At 40.2% G+C, this 18,028-nt stretch overlaps 1 long non-coding RNA gene across 2 annotated transcripts in view; it reads right to left on the bottom strand.

Moving 5' to 3' along the window:
* Positions 1 to 4,329: 4,329 nt before the first annotated feature.
* The window catches only part of LOC138756141 (uncharacterized), a 28,182-nt gene continuing 14,483 nt past the window's right edge, over positions 4,330 to 18,028 (bottom strand). Inside the window, exons 3-4 of one of the 2 annotated variants that reach the window (XR_011352795.1) lie at positions 11,650 to 11,759; positions 4,330 to 9,986 (exon numbers count right to left, since the gene is read on the bottom strand). This is a non-coding gene — a long non-coding RNA (uncharacterized lncRNA). Of the gene's footprint in view, positions 9,987 to 11,321; positions 11,760 to 18,028 lie in introns of those variants that run through there. The other variant, XR_011352794.1, reaches the window with a different exon arrangement.

Genomic DNA, 18,028 nt, shown 5'->3' with positions numbered 1-18,028 from the left:
GAATTAGTTGATCTCAGCTGAGTGGTTTGTATCATAGTCCACGCTGCTGAAGATCCAGCTGCGCTGGATGGGTCACGTCTCCAGAATGGAGGACCATCGCCTTCCCAAGATCGTATTATATGGCGAGCTCTCCACTGGCCACCGTGACAGAGGTGCACCAAAGAAAAGGTACAAGGACTGCCTAAAGAAATCTCTTGGTGCCTGCCACATTGACCACCGCCAGTGGGCTGATAACGCCTCAAACCGTGCATCTTGGCGCCTCACAGTTTGGCGGGCAGCAGCCTCCTTTGAAGAAGACCGCAGAGCCCACCTCACTGACAAAAGGCAAAGGAGGAAAAACCCAACACCCAACCCCAACCAACCAATTTTCCCTTGCAACCGCTGCAATCGTGTCTGCCTGTCCCACATCGGACTGGTCAGCCACAAACGAGCCTGCAGCTGATGTGGACTTTTTACCCCCTCCATAAATCTTCGTCCGCGAAGCCAAGCCAAAGTTCACAATAGATCCAATCCAATCATGCATAAGCTCAAGACTCAAACAAATCAGAAAAGATTCTTGGTCCTTATTATTGTCTTGTAAAATGATATAATGAGGATGGTTGTTCAATTTTGTTTTCAACTCAGAGATAATTTAACATACAAAAGGAACCTATTCAATACATTGTACCTAGGAGGGGAGGGGTGTTGAAAGGGAAAGAAAATAAATAGTTTGGTAGAGGAGAGGGAGGACTCATTGCATAAAATTGGAAAATTCAATTTTCAATCCATTGGGCTGTAGGCTGTCCAGGTGAAATATAAGTTGTTGTTTCCTCTAGTTTCCATTAGCCTTACACTGGCAGTGGAGAAAGTCAAGGTTGGACAGGTCAGTGAGGGGAAAGGATGGAGAGTTGAACTGGCATGCAAATAGGAGCTGAGGATGCCAATTGTGGACAGAGCACACCTGTTCTGTAAAACGATTCCTACACCTGAACTTGATCTCATGGATGGAGAGGAGACCACATCAGGAGAACCAAATGAAGTAGATGATGTCGGAAGAGGTGCATGTGAACCTTTACCTCACCAGTAAGGGCTGTTTAGCTCCCTGAATGGTGGTGAGGAGGAGGTGAAAGAGCAAGTTTAGCCCCTCCTATGTCTGCAGTGGGAAATACTGAGGGTCACAGAGTTGGGTGGGGAAAGGGAGCGATCCCTGCAGAAGGCAGAACGGAGTAGATAATGGTGGTGGTACGGTCCAGTTGTAGCTGATAAAAATGAAAAGTGGCATGCTGGATGTCGAATCTAATGGAGTGAAATGTGAGGATAAGGGGAACCAATGACAAGGAGAACATGCAAACTTCACACAGACAACCCCAGAGGTCAGAATTACCTAAGTGGCTAGAGCTGTGAGTCAGCAATTATGCCAGTTGCATCACTGTGCTGTCCCACAATGTTTGTTTTTCCTTCATATCTCCAGCATGTGAAGTAGTTTGCTTCTGTTCTTCACCTTAGAAAGGATTTGAAGACCACCTCACAATGTAGAGCTTTAGAGTTGAACTTCTTATTATCCTTCCCAAGTAGCCACAAAAATACTCTTTCTGCAGGATTGTTTCATAGAGCACAGGACTGAAACTCCTAACCAGTTCTCCCAATCTAAACCCTGGTGGAGACCAGGTGCCTCAACAGGTCTGCCACTATCCTGACATGCAAGGCTCAGCTAATCAGTTTATAAGTTCAGTGAGCCATCTGGTGAACATCACAAGTTTTAAAAAAATCGAACAGACTTTTTTATGGGTCCTTGTAATTGTTGTTTATTTTCTAGAGAGGTGTGATTGGAATGGTAAGGGTGGGGGTGGGGTTAGGGAGTAGGGGAACAAGTGGATGCATTTCAGCCAGCACAACCACAACCAGATAAATAAATAGGTTCCAAGTTCCCTTGTTTAAATTAGAACATATATCATACATTAAAATGTTATGCACAAAATATGGTCTCATCTTGCTTCTTAGTTTGCAAAGCTAACTGATCTTGCTTGGCAATACATTTGGATTAAATGAAATAAGGTGGGGGTGGGTAGGAAACACAAAATCAGCATGGCCTTCTCCTTCCACTAACCCATGCTGGAAAATTCAGATAGGGATAAACTGTGATGCTACTATGGTTAAATTATTTGCCAATCACAAGAAATGCTGGAAAGTGGTCTAAATCCAAGAGATGTTTGATAACAGTGAACTGGATGTTCATTTTGCACTTCACCCATTAAAGTTTAAAGACTGGTATTTTTCAGGAAAGGAAAAAAAAGAGAAGGAAAAGGCATTTATTTTGGATGGCATCAATGAACATTTTGTGCATCTTACATTGTGTAAAGTCAACTTGATATGAACACAGCAAATTGGAAATTGAGCCCCTTGACTATTGTAAAGAACATGCAATGGAAAAAAATTGTAGGTATTGTGGTGGCCCATTGCGGCGGTGATCAAGCCGGTGCTTCCGGCGGCAAGCACAACCAAAGGCCAGCAGCCAGTGCAGTGGCACTGGCCCCAACAAGCGAACCGGTGGGTGAACAGCCAGGGCAGCTTAAAGACCAGCAACCCCAAAATGGCACTGGCCTGGCTGCGCAGCCAACAGACAGGGACAGTGCACGGGAAACAAGGGCATTGTCATGCAGGAAAATACCCGTTTGCAGGAAACCCGCTTTTGTTATGCATATTGTGACGTCAGCCAAGGGGGGCCATGGCAGGAACAGTGCAGGTATAAAAGTTGGGCCTGAGCCCTAATAAAACTCAGAGCTTAACCTGACTATACAACATGTGTCTGTCTTCTTTCAAGTAGCGCGCAGCTACAGTAGGTTCAAAAATCATGTAAAGTTAACGTAAATAAAAAGTTGATAAATTTTGATACAATTTAATTCTAATATGGATCATTTGATTCAGTTGCCTATTCTACATCTTTTCCCATTTGTTAGTCAGTGAATTGAGGAATATATTGTTTTTCTTCATTGCTCAATGTCAAAATGAGTCCCCTTCAGCATTACTTGTCTAATGATGTATAAATACATATGGTGGGTTGTGCACTTGTGTTGAGTTCTTTTAAGTATGTTCACATCTTGGCATGGAGTTTAAAATAATTAACACATAACATAAAATTCTGAAATTGCATAATCACGGCCACAGTAATGTGTTGGATATACCAAATGTGATAGCCAAAAAAAAGTACGAGCAGAATAGAACATATGGAGCTAGCTGTGTGTCCTTGCTAATTACACACATTATTTCATTTGCCATTGTTAGGGACTGTTGTGCCATTTCCCATTTATTTAATTATGCTTTTTACATATTGGCAGAGTGCGCTTGCTAGGATCCACATGGGGGTTTTTACAAGAATAAAAAGCTTTCCCTCTTCTATAGTGCAGAGCAATTTGTCAAGTAATTAGGCTGTCTAATTAAATTTTTGTAGCACTAATCAAACGAATATGCTTAAACTTTCTTGTGCTGCCAGTTTACTGTCTGTTCGTATTTTATTTGATGGTTTAAAAAAAGGCTCCAACTCAGCCTCTCACTCCAGTTAATCACCCTATTTGCATGTTATATTGGTAAATCAAATTAAGCACCAGTAGCTTTTAGTGTGATTAACTGTGGTCAGAGTTGTTCAGATGGGACTTTTTTTCACAGAAAATTGGAGCCATTTTAATGTGCATTGGGCCCTGCTTTTTATGTTCAACAAACTGCATTCACTCAGCTTATTAAAAGTGTCTGTTGCTTTTTTTGCCTATATTTGATAGATCTACCCAGCTGGTGCATTTGTTTTGACTCAACAATACTTTGTTGGATTTTTTTTAATGTATTTAGATATCATATGTGAAAACAATGGGTACTTAGATTTGATTTGAAGCCATATGAGAAAGTGGACAGTCTCCTTTTCCTCTTTTTTAACTATAGCCTTCACAGATCAATTCCATGCAAGAGCAGCTGGACTATGTGAAATGATGGTTGGGCAGGGGTGGGGGGGAGGGGTGAAAGGCCACTACAAGTGCATCTAGTAATTCAATGACTTTTTTTGTTCATCCATCATCAAAAGGGGATTCCGTGTAACTTTAGTCACTTCCATTTCAAAGATTTATCTATATTTTGAAAAGAAATCTGATCTGAAAAGATTAATCCTGATAGGAAATCTCTTTTGTAACTATTGCTGCTTATCACATGCCCAAACCTGACTTTTAAATTTAGTAAGACCAAAGAAATATATTGCCAGAAATAATGCTCTGATTTTTATTTCATGTATACCTCATATATTTATGTTGCATTTTTTTGACAGTACTTCAACAGAGTGATCAATCTACTCAATTTAAAATATCAGGATTTATTCAATATTTATAACACTAGTGTAGTAGGATTTCTGTTTTCATATTATTGCATTGTTTACAGTTCAGAACATCTTTGAAAGAAGCATTACACAACAGCCATTAAATCTTTAATTTATCTTTCTGCCAAGCAGCAGAGTTCAAATGAAACAAATTGATGCAGACAAAATGAGGTAAATCAAAACCAAGAAATCCTTGTCGTGCATCAAATCAGCCATCTCTTTATTAAATGGCAGAATAGGCCTTCGTGTCCTTTTCTCCTGCTCCTAATTCCTATGTTCATATGTTTATCACTCCAAAACCTTTAGTTATGTTCCCCATTGTCCATCTACACCCTACATTCAACAATGCCTCCACTGAACTGCAGCTTGTCACACTTCAACATTCATTGCCTCCACTCTGGAGCCAAAGTCAATCCAACTGTCAGTTTTCAAGATACAATTGACACAGGAGACGCTTACAGCTGGTCACACTTAGAGGCTAGTTCTCGCGAAGGGACTTTGACATGAAATGTTAACTCTGTTCCTTTCACTGCAGATGTTCCCTGACCTGCTGTGTGTTTTGGGCATTATGTTTTTTTGTTTCAGGTTTTCAGCACCTGCTGTTCTTGTTTTCTGATTTTTTGGGGGGCAATTAGTTTAACCCTTTTCAACCAGTGGCATTTTAGATAAATTTTCAAATAACTTCTCATCCACAGTGGGAGCACACTTTTCTATATTGAGTATATGTAGGCAGTTTTATTGTCAATCAATTTTTTAAAAATGCTCCGAGAAGCCATTATTGTTTGGCTTTAATTCTTCCTGAACTAAATGAAGCCTGAACCAGTTTTGTAACTTGAGACCCCTATCCTGATAATTTCTATCAGTGTGATAACTCAAAAGCATATCTAAACTTTTTTCCATTGGTAATATCACTCATTCATTCCAAAGGAAAAAATAATCATTTTTAAGCATTGTTTTCCCAACCAATACCTGGGGTCCTAAAATATGGGACATGTGAAAAAGTTAGAAACAAGATGCAATTACACAACTAAATCATTTTATCTGTTTATAATTCATAGGAAAAGAACGTTTGGTGCAAAAGGATCTTTCAGTAGTGGAGAGGAAGAGACTGGGAACTTTTGATTGGGTGAACCCCTATCCAGCCCTCACATTCTCTTTTGTTTTCTTGCATAGTGGTGCATTTTTCCTTAATCTGACTGAAATATAATCAATATTCAAATTTAATTTCACTGTTTTGGTTCTATATGGCTTACTATTTTCCCATCTTCCGCTCTTTTCTGACTATTTCCCTCCCATTAAATATCTCTCGGTGTCCAATGCTGATCCATCATTCTATCAAGATCTGGTTTAGGCTTTCATCTAGATTATAGTCTGGAGAGACACCAGCCTGGTACTGATATACCCTGTGTTTCATGTGGACGATTGAGGGTTGTCAATAGTCCTGGATAACAAAATGCACCAGAACAAATGTAGGTAACAAGTACTAATTATTATTATTAACATCCTCAATAATAATTGGGACCGGAGAGATGAGGATAATGAAGAAAATTGTTCCTTGCTTTAAAAACGTATTGTTGACAGTCTGAACATCATGGCAGTGGAAGGAGGTTCTTCAGAATCATGCCAAAAAGATGATGCAGTGCAATTTTAGTTTATTTCAAAGGCTTACTGCTTAATCTGGTTGCTAGGCAGCCATCCTGCTACTTGGAAAGCAGCATTATATTGTCACAAACATCAGCCCTGTGAAAATGGTACAAGTTCAGGTAAACCCTTGTCACCAGTATGATTTCCCCCAGTTTTCCATCACATCTGTTAATGTGATAAACAATCACGCAAACAAACAACCAGGATGCATTAAATGAGGTTAAGTGTCCATGTCAAGTATGTCAATAAAACTATTATAAAAATCTGTCCATCCGATTACATTGTTTCATTTGCTCTCAGTTTGGAAATACATTGCATTGTTAATTTTGATGAAAGTACCTCTGCCACAGCATTCAGCTGCATATTGCTTAAAGCCTGTCTTGTGGTTATGTGCTTTTCTCAGCTTCCAAAATCAATTCCACTTATTAACATGTTGTTGAATTTTGGAGGCAAAAAAAATCTATTTTTTAGTACTAACATACAACACACTTAAAAAGTACAGCTGCAAAAGATTTCTTGAATTAGTGAGAGTCCAGGCCTGAAACTTTGGTTAACCTTTACTTCCAATGGATGCCGCATGACCTGCTGAGCTTTTCCAGCACATTTGTGTAGTGCACTTGAATAAAGCATCTGAAGACTTTCTTGTTTTATCCTTTCCTTAGATCTAGCAATATTTATTCAACTTGTTTTAGACAAAATTCCTTTATACAGCATGTAAAAATAATGCATCCCAGAAAAAAAATTCCAATCCAGGCAAATGGAAATTTTGCCACTTTTTTGGTCCCTACACAATTCAATTTAAATTCATAAAAATTACAGACAAAAATTGCGGTGATCATGAGTTCTTTGAAGTTCATGATTTTTCTTCTTTGATATATCTCACATATTGACCTACAGATGCAACAAGACACATGCGGTGACATTCAATGACATGACACCTTGCCTGGATGCCACTTCTCTGAATTTAGTCCATGGTCACCTTCACACTTCATATATGCCATGTTCTATTGCTACTTAGATTTGTCAGGTCACATCTGAGGACTTAGAGTTTTAACTCTAAATCTCACCTTCAACACATATTTCTCAGGTTACCTTCACCTTAGCAACCCTAATCCAATCCTTAGAAAATCCCAATCTCCCCTGTGTATTACTCAAATTTGCCATAGAACCAAGGAACATTACAGCACAGAAACAGGCCCTTTGGCCCTTCTAATCTGTGTTGAACTAATATTCTGCTTACTCCCACTGATTTGCACCCAATCCATAGCCCTCTATACACCTCCTATTGAAGTACATGTTCAAATTCTTCTTAAATATTAAAATTGAGTCCATATTCACCACTTCAGCAGGCAGCTCATTCCACACTCCCACCTCATTCTGTGTGAAGAAGTTCCCCCTTATATTCCCCCTGAAGTTTTCCCATTTCACCCTTAACTTGTATCATTCCCTAATCTCAGTGGGAAAAACCCTATTTGAATTTACTCTATATATATGCCTCAAAATATTGTATACCTCTATCAAATCTCTACTCATTCTTCTATGCTCCAAGGAATAAATCCTATCCTGTTTAACCATTCCCTACAATTAGGTTCAAGTCCCAGTAACATTCTTGTAAATCTCCTCTACACTCTTTCAATCATATTGATATCTTTCCTTTAGTTAGGTGACCAAATCTGCACACAATACTCCAAATTTGGCCTCACCAATATCTTGTACAATATTACCATAACATCACAACTCCTCTATAATACTTTAATTCATGAAGGCCAATATGCTAAAAGCTCTCTCTACAGCCATATCTGCCTGTGATGCCACTTTCAGGGAATTATGTATCTGTGTAAGTCGTCACCTTTATTTATCATTCATATCAGTCTCACATAGTAAAGATGAAATAGTATTTCTCCAGAACCACAGAGCATATTTTCATAAATATAAGTTAGAATAGAAGTTAAACACTTCAAAATATTAAAATATTCAGATGTATACAGTAAATGTCTACATTACACTATCCACATATTTTCTGGGAATTCAGAACCCTGATGGTTTGGGGGAAAAAAAAGTTACCCAATCTGGACGTAAGGGCCCGAGTGCTATGGTACCTCTTACCAGATGGCAAAAGGAAGAACATTTACATGAGGGGTTTGTAGAGTCCTTCACAATGTTTATTGCCTTTTGCCTGCATCAAGTGTTGTAGATTCCCTTCATGGTAGGAAGAGAGCACCCAATGATTTTTTCCACTGAACACTATCTCTACAGTGTCTTGCAGTCCACAGAGGTACAGCTTCAAAACCAGGTGGTGATGCAGTTGCACAGGATACTCTCAATACATCCGCTGTAAAATGTAGTGAGGATGGAGGGTGATGAACTTTCCTCAGCCTTTGCAGGAAGTAAAGGCGCTACTGGGCTTTCTTGGCTATGGAGCTGATGTTAAGGGACCAGGTCAAATTCTACGCCAAGTGCACTTCAAGGAACTTGATGCTCTTGATGACCTCAGCGGTCAAGCTGTTAATGGTCAATGGACCATGGTCCCCTTGGCCATCCTGAAGTCAACAACCACCTCTTCCTAGATCCCTCTGTTTTACCACACTTCTCAGTCCCCTACTATTTACTTATGTATGTCCTATTTTTCATTATCCTTCCAAAAGGATTAATCCCTAAGGCACACCACTAGTCACAGTCCTCCAATCTGAGAAACAATCTTCCACTACCACTCTCTGGCTTCTCCCATTTAGCCAATGTTGAATACAGTTTACTACCACACCATGAATACCAAGCATCTGAACCTTCGTGACTAACCTCCCTTGTGGGACCTTCTCAAAAGTCTTACTAATATCCATGTAGACAACTTCAACAGCCCTTCCTTCATCAACTTTCTTGGTAACCTCCTCGAAAATCTCTACAAGATTGATTAAATACGACATACCACACATAAGTCATATTGACTATGCCTAATTAGTCCTTGGCTATCCAATATTACCTCCTGCATTTGGGACCATGCTCCTCCTCCTCCCCCACCATTTGGTTCAGTGTCCTGCCCACATTTTTTCATGCCTTGATGAAGGGCTCAAACCCGAAATGTTAGTTATGTATCTTTGCTATATAAATTACACCATTTGGCCAGCTGAGTTTCTTCAGCATTGTGTTTTTACGTCAACCACAGTGTCTGTAGACTTCTGTGTTTTAGTTGTATATCTGATCTCTGAGAAACCTTCCAATAATTTACCTAAGATGCATCAAATTTCTTGCTCCCATCACCTCCCATCCATGTCCTGGACACAGACCAGATAGATCTATTTATTTCTGAGCACAAGACCTATTCTGTAACATGTTTTGCAATATTTGAGGTGGCAGGTGCTCAAATACAATATTTGTGATCCAGCAGAGCACCATGCATTTATTAGGTCAAGCTGTGCTCACAAGCAGTCTCCGAAGTGATTGCCGCACAAGTAAACTATTAAACAACCTCATTCAACATTCACAGGCATTTTTTTTGCAGTTTATCATCATTATCAACCTGAGAAATATGTGTTTAGAAATTGGATTTCACTCATTTTGTGTGCTTAACACACACTGTGTCTAAGTGTTGTTCCCTCCCAGAAATGTTTGAAAGTTGTTAAAGCTGCAAAAGTTTGCACGCAGAATCATGGACCGAAAAGGAAAAGGCTCAGTGCAATACCACCTCTTCAAATATTTGTGTATTGCACCTGGCCCCATCATTTGCAGACCTCCTTGGTTAACTAGTGTGGCTCAGATCTAGATGGGAGATGAATCTATAACTCCCTCTTATCACCAGGAAGGATGTCAGTTCTTGATGGTATTCTCCCCCCATGGCACCACAGAACCACTGCCTTGAATGAGGTGGGAAATGGAGCCTTTCTGTGTGAGTCATCAGTATCACTTCCCCTCATTTGTCATCTTCTTCACCAATCAAGTCTTGTATTACAGTTGACTCACACCACTCTGATGTTGGGCAATCAATTAAACAGTGATCGCACTATGTTGCTCTGATCTGGAGAATAAATGTATAAAAAAGCAAAATTCATTAATGGAACAAACAGAGAGGAGATTTCAAACATCCTGGAACATTAAAAACTGAGGCTAGCAGATACTGTAGAGAAGGCATCAAAATTGGGATGAAGTTAAACAAGAAAATCTGCAAATCCTGGGGTCAAGTGCAATTCACAAATGTCCTGGAGAACCTTTGAATAGAGAACTTATTTGCAGCACACAAAAGCTCCAATCTACACTTGTAAGGGAGGAAATGGATTACACCACTATTGAAGCCCTCTTCTTAGGCACTCCCTCAGGATCAAGGATGACTTGCTTCCGGTCCAGTTTTTTTTTTAGGTTCTGACATGGCCAATGAAGCCAGTATGGGAATAATAGTGTTTTCCACATAGAAAGCAAGATGTGTCTGTTGATTAGATAGTTTGTGATGTGGCTCACTTCTTCTGTGTAGTGTGCAAGGTGGTTGTGAGATCCCAAAGAGAGGACACAGAGTATCATCCCAAATGTTCCTTCTCCACTTTGAATAGTCATGACCCAAATTAATAACATATTGATTAAAGATGCTGCAAAAATGTCATCTGCATTATGATAAATTGAACATAGAGTGCCCTGGCCTATGGGCATAATTATATTTGGAAATGAATAGTAGTAGCATGTTCTAATTTCATTTAATTTGTTTTATGCAAATTCTGTGCATGTAAAAAGGGAAATAAAGGATCCAGTTCCCCAGCTCTTATCATCTGATTGTGGAAATTAGGTATTTTTAAGCCCTGGGGACAATAATTCACTATTGTCTTGAGTATTTACTAATTGAAATCTCTGAATCACCACTTGTTTCAAAATAGGATATAATTTCAAAATAAAATATATGTCACGTTAAACAGTAGTTGTTGTAATTAATGCAAGGTGTTACTTCATACAGAAACATCTGCAATTTTGAAACTGATTACAAGTCCCATAACTACAGGTTTTAGAGAATATTTGTCCCTGTCATCCAGCTCTGCTTTTGCTCACCAAAAAGATAGACTTCACTGCATGAAACAATAAATATTTGTTTCTATTGAGTGGAGAACTTATTTTGTAGGTAGTTAATGCAAAATTAATAATATTACTTAAACATTGAAACTTCTTAATGCCAAGTTCCACAAACCTTGGAATCAATTTGCTGATTTGAGTCTGTCTCTGATTACACGCCACATGAAAATTACAGATGGTAACACCAGGGCAGAGAGTTAATTAATCAGATTTTCTTATTAATTCATTCTTTGGATGAAGTAGTGGCCAAAGATTTTGTTTTATTATTTTAAGGTCTAAATTTCTGTCAAAACGTTGGGCCTTCATCTGGATTTTTTTTTTAAACTTTGCAGCAGTTAGAGAGACTGTTCATCCAGACCAGCCTACTCAAAGCATGCAGAAGAGAGATATATTTGAAGCATACTTTCTGTCCATCAATGTAAGAACTTTCCTCTTCATTGATCAAGGACATGGCAATATTTGTATTTGCTTTTCAAGAAGTTCTGGAATGTATCAAATTTATTAGGAACAACAACAATAATTTTGATTTATGTGGTACATTTCACATAATAACTTGTCCCAGGCCATTTGCAAAATGTGGAACATCAGGGTGATTTCTAATGTCCCTTGGGACTTTTCTTCTTTCTTACTTTCTTTGGCTTGGCTTCACGGACGGCACTCACAGAAAATGCATCCAGCTGCAGCTCCTCAAAGAATATATTCAGGAATTGGAGCTGCAGTTAGATGAACTCAGGATCACCTGAAAAGCAAAACAAGTATAGATTGCAATTATAGTGATGTGGTCACACCTAAGACACAGGCTATGGACAGTTGAATAATCATTGGGAAGTGGAAAGGGAGAAGGAAACAGTACAGAATCCTCCTAAGGTAATTCCATCTGAACTGGAGTGTGACCAATATCCTTATAGGAATGTTTGCTGGGGATTGGGAACCTGAGGAGCAGCAGAACAAGTGGAGAAGTTATGGAGATGGCAGATTCTCAGGCTAGCAAGTCTAAAAGGGAAGAAAGGAAGGGAGATTGTCACAGCAAGGGGGGGTAAAAGTGCATTTTTTTTAATGTAAGGAGTACTCTAAGGCAGATAAACTTAGATCCTGGATTAGTAGGTGATATTATGACATTGTGGCCACTTTGGAAAAAAGGCTGCAAGAAGGACAGGAACGACAGCTCAATGTTCCTGGCTTTTGGTGTTTTAGATGGAATAGAGGAGAAGCTAAAAAATATGGACCCATAGCATGGCTAATCAGGGTGAGTGACACAGCTACCCTCAAAGAGGTCCTAATGGTGGGCTCAGCAACTGAGGCAGTGTGAATAGAGATGGGTGCGATCAGAATGGTGCAATCAGTCCAATAGGGCAATATCATAGGCCTACTAATAGCCAACAGCAGATAGAACAACAGATATGTAGACAGATTATGGAAAGGTGCAAAAACAACAGGGTTGTCATAGTGGGAGATTATAATTTACCCAATATTGACTGAGATGACATTAGTGCCAGATGTTTAGATGGGGGAAAATTTGTTAAATGTGTCCAAGAACATTTATTTTTTGAATACTTTATTTAAAATTTTAAATGGGAAATACAATTAAACCGCCCCCCCCAAACTCCCACCACCCCCTACAACCCACCCTCCTCCCACCCCAAAAAAACCCTGAAGAAAGAAAGAAAGAAGAAAGCAGGTGATTATAACCATCAAAAACACACTCAAGCACCATGGATCAGAAGAATGCCACCACAACGAGCCCCAGGGATTTCAACATTTCAAACCCATATAATCCAATAAGGGCTCTACACTTTCCAAAGGACGAGATCATTATCACATAAATTATATGTTATTTTTTCCAAAGGAATACATGATCTCAATTTTAGATGCCATATCTGCAATCCCAAATCAATTTCATTTTTCCAATTATAAGAATATTTTTAAAAGCAGCATGTTGATTTCCCAATCAGGAAGGGGGGGGGGGTCACACTACATCTTGTATTAGCAAATAAGTCCAGCCAGGTGATCATAAATTCAGTGGGGGAATATTTTGGAAATAGAGATCACTCTTTCCTTAGTGTTTAAAATAGTTATGGACAAGGTTAAGCTTGATCCTTGTGGACTGATACTAAATTTTGGGGAGGGCAAAGTATGATCCAATTGGATAGGAGCTAATGTGTGTTAATTGGGAGCAGCTGTTCTCAGGAAAGCCAACAATTGACATCTGGAGTTCTTTAAGGACCAACTAATTAGAGTTCAGGACTGGCATGTTCCAATGTGAAGGATGGAAAAGATGGAGAAGTATGAGAACCTTGGATCATGAGCAGGATCATAAATTTAGTCAAGAGACATGTGTCATGTTAAGGAAGCTACAATCAAACAGGAACATGGAGGTAGTTTTGGATATATTAAAAATCTCTGAGTCCTGTCAAAATATTCCCTAGGACCCAGAGGAAGGTTAGCGTACAAACAGTGGGAGCATTAATGGAAATATTTAAAATATCACTGGCCACGGGGAAGGTACCAGAGGACTGGAGTGTGGCTCATGTTGTTCCACTGTTCAAAAAAGGATCTAAAAGTAAACCTGGTAATTATAAGCCTGTAAGTCTGACATCAGTGGTGGCTAAATTAATGGAAAGTATTCTTAAAGATGGTATATACACAACTATTTGGAAGGACAGGGATTGATTCTGAGTAGTCAGCGGGGTTTTGTAGGGGGCAGATTATGTTTAACAAATCTTAGAGTTTTTCGAGGAGGTTACTAAAAAGGTTGATGAGAGGAAAGCTGTGGATGTTGTCTATTTGGACTTTAGTAAGGCTTTTGACAAGGTTCTCCATAAGAGGTTAGTAAGAAAGGTGGAAAAATTAGGTATGAATGATGAAGTAGTGAAATGGATTCAACAATGGTTGGATGAGAGATGCCAGAGAGGAGTGGTGGAAAATTGTTTGTCAAATTGGAGGCCGGTGACTAGTTGAGTGCCTCAGGGATGGGTATTGGGTCCACTGCTGTTTTATATATATATTATATCATATATGTTTTTTGTCTTTGGCTTGGCTTCGCGGATGAAGATTTATGGAGGGGGTAAAAAGTCCACGTCAGCTGCAGGCTCGTTTGTGGCTGACAAGTCCGATGCGGGACAGGCAGACACGGTTGCAGCGGTTGCAGGGGAAAATTGGTTGGTTGGGGTTGGGTGTTGGGTTTTTCCTCCTTTGCCTTTTGTCAGTGAGGTGGGCTCTGTGGTCTTCTTCAAAGGAGGTTGCTGCCCGCCAAACTGTGAGGCGCCAAGATGCACGGTTTGAGGCGTTATCAGCCCACTGGCGGTGGTCAATGTGGCAGGCACCAAGAGATTTCTTTAGGCAGTCCTTGTACCTTTTCTTTGGTGCACCTCTGTCACGGTGGCCAGTGGAGAGCTCGCCATATAACACGATCTTGGGAAGGCGATGGTCCTCCATTCTGGAGACGTGACCCATCCAGCGCAGCTGGATCTTCAGCAGCGTGGACTCGATGCTGTCGACCTCTGCCATCTCGAGTACTTCGACGTTAGGGATGAAAGCGCTCCAATGGATGTTGAGGATGGAGCGGAGACAACGCTGGTGGAAGCGTTCTAGGAGCCGTAGGTGGTGCCGGTAGAGGACCCATGATTCGGAGCCGAACAGGAGTGTGGGTATGACAATGGCTCTGTATACGCTTATCTTTGTGAGGTTTCTCAGTTGGTTGTTTTTCCAGACTCTTTTGTGTAGTCTTCCAAAGGCGCTATTTGCCTTGGCGAGTCTGTTGTCTATCTCATTGTCGATCCTTGCATCCGATGAAATGGTGCAGCCGAGATAGGTAAACTGGTTGACCGTTTTGAGTTTTGTGTGCCCGATGGAGATGTGGGGGGGCTGGTAATCATGGTGGGGAGCTGGCTGATGGAGGACCTCAGTTTTCTTCAGGCTGACTTCCAGGCCAAACATTTTGGCAGTTTCCGCAAAGCAGGACGTCAAGCGCTGAAGAGCTGGCTCTGAATGGGCAACTAAAGCGGCATCGTCTGCAAAGAGTAGTTCACGCACAAGTTTCTCTTGTGTCTTGGTGTGAGCTTGCAGGCGCCTCAGATTGAAGAGACTGCCATCCGTGCGGTACCGGATGTAAACAGCGTCTTCATTGTTGGGGTCTTTCATGGCTTGGTTCAGCATCATGCTGAAGAAGATTGAAAAGAGGGTTGGTGCGAGAACACAGCCTTGCTTCACGCCATTGTTAATGGAGAAGGGTTCAGAGAGCTCATTGCTGTATCTGACCCGACCTTGTTGGTTTTCGTGCAGTTGGATAATCATGTTGAGAAATATATATATTTTTTTTTTTTCTATATATATGATCTAGATGATAGGGTGGCAAATTGGATTAGTAAATTTGCAGATGATACAAAGGTTGGTGGTGTTGTGGACAGTGAGGAAGATTTTCAAACCTTATAGGGTGATATAGGACCCAGTTAGAAGAGTGGGATGAAAGATGGCAGATGGAGTTTAATACTGGTAAATGTGAGATGCTACATTCTGGTTGGATTAATCAAAACAAGTCATACATGTTAAATGGTAGACAATTGAGGGGTAGAGTGGAACCAAGGGATTTAGGAGTCATGGTACATAATTCCCTGAATGTTAAATCACATGTGGATAGGGTGGTGAAGAAGGCATTTAGTATGTTGGCTTTCATAAATCAGAGTATTGAATTCAAGAGTTGGGATGTTATGTTGAAATTGTATAAGGCATTGGTGAGGCCAAATTTGGAAATATTGTGTTCAGTTTTGTTCACCAAATTACAGGAAAGATATAAACGGAACAAAGTGTGCAGAGGAGGTTTACAAGAATGTTGCCGGGGTTTCAGGAAAGGTTGAGCAGGCTGGAACATTATTCCCTGGAGTGTCAATGTGGATATAATTTTTTCATTGAGGATGGGGGAGATTCAAACAAGAGGGCCTGGATAGAGAGTAAAAGGGGAAATGTTTAAGGGAAACACGAGGGGGATTTTCTTCATGCAGAGGATGGTGGGGTATGGAATGAACTTCCCGCAGAGGCGGTAGAAAATTGGCTAAAATTTAAGGAAAAGTTTGATAAGTATATAGACGGAAGAGGTATGGAGGGTTATGGGCCAAATGCAGGCTAGGTGGGACTAGGTGGGAGAAATTGTGCAACATGGACTCTAAGGGCCGAACAGGCTTGCTTCTGTGCTGTAAATGCTTATATGTTTATTAATGTTGGAGCTAGTTGTCTCTCCAGTAATTGTTCTATCTTTTTAGTGTTGTGACCCTTTGATGCCTTCATTCCAATACTGTTAAGGTACAGTCATCACATCAAATAATTTTTGTGTATTTTCAGACTTGGGGAAAATTTGATTTCAGGATATCAGTTTAAAAAAAAATACATCTTACCTGGGGCAGTCTATATTCAAGAATTGCACAGGTTAGGAAAGTATTTACTAGCAACTAAATACAATAGAAAATGTTCAAGTAAACAAGAAAATCTGCAGATTCTGGTCTAGTGCAGTACACTAAAGTGAGGAAGAAATTCAGCAGGTCATTCAGCATCCATGGAAAGTTTCAGGAGTGCTGAAAATCAGGCAGATGCCCATATAAAAAGGTGAAGGAGGTGTATTGGGAGGAGAATAGGGAAGAACACAGGCTAACGGGTAGCAGGTGGATATAGGTGAGAGGGTGGAATAAAACAAAGCTGTGATGGAGGAATAGGCTAGAAATTATAGTTCTCTAATAGGGGTGGAGAGAGAGAGAGAGAGAGAGAGAGGTGTGAACAGAAATTGGAAGTCGATGTTAATGCTACCTGGTTGGAGACTGCTGGGAAAGAATATATGATGTTGTTCCTCCATTCTGCAGGTGTTGTCAATTTGTCAGTACACGAGGCCAGGAACCGACACGTCAGTTTGACAAGGGTATGTGGAATTAAAATGGTACACCACAGAAAAGCCCTTGCTGCAGCGAACAGAGATAAAGTGCTCAGTGAAACAATTTCCCAGTGTTTTTGCCCTGTCTATACTGGGAGGACCAGTTCCAGTAAATGACTCCTGAAAATTCACAGGTGTAATCCATCTTGCAAAAAAAAGTACCTGGCAGAAAAGTTTACAGAACCAAACTTGTATAAGTCAAGGGACTCGATGACATTCCTTGAATTATTTGAACTGTTTGCCAGGGGACACAATAATGGCTTTAGTCTTTCTAATATTAAATTGGAATACATTTTTGCTCATTCAGTATTAATACCAGAAAAGTCATTTATGAATCAGACCAATGTGTGATCAGACCACTGTCCCATAAACAGTGTGGATCACAGATAGACATTTTCTTGACCAATACGTATTATGTTCATTCCTTCAAGAACAACAACATTGCGTGGTTTTAACGCTTAGACAATTTTATTTTCGAACTGCTTGAACCAACAATGCCCTCGATTTCTGTGGTAGACTACTATTTGTTCCTGTGCAAACCATGCACATTTTCTACTGGGAAATGTAAATTTAAGCACACAGCGTGGTAACTGGCCATTTCAGCCCACGAGTCTGTGCCGCCCAATTTACAGCCCATTAACCTACACCCCTGGTACATTTTGAATAGTGGAAGGAAACAAGAGCCTCCAGAGAAAACCCATGCAGACGTGGGGAGAATGTATAAATTCCTTTCAGATAGCATGAGACTTGAACCCCGGTCTAGTCCCGATTGTTAGCGCTGAAAAGACATGCTAACCGCTATGCCAACCATGCTGCCGATGTAGTTCTTTATTAGACATTCATAATAATACATCTTTTACCTTTTAAAAAAAACCACACACAAATACTACGTCTACATAACAAGAGTACATTCTATCACCAGTCTCTTTCCAATCAGCAGCTTTCTATCAGTCTCTGAGGTGGTTTAGCAGTCCTTTTTGGTCTGATGTGTGTTTCCACTGGTGTATGGCTTGCATTTTCTACGTTAGTAATTGTATCTTTCTGTGAACTCTGAACATGTTCCTTTTCTACATGTGCCAGCTCCTTTTGTGTGA

The sequence above is a fragment of the Narcine bancroftii genome, chromosome 3 (genome assembly GCF_036971445.1).
Source record: "Narcine bancroftii isolate sNarBan1 chromosome 3, sNarBan1.hap1, whole genome shotgun sequence".
NCBI lineage: Eukaryota > Metazoa > Chordata > Chondrichthyes > Torpediniformes > Narcinidae > Narcine > Narcine bancroftii.
Note: the sequence above shows the minus strand (reverse complement) of the source record. Positions and strands in the feature narration are given on the sequence as shown.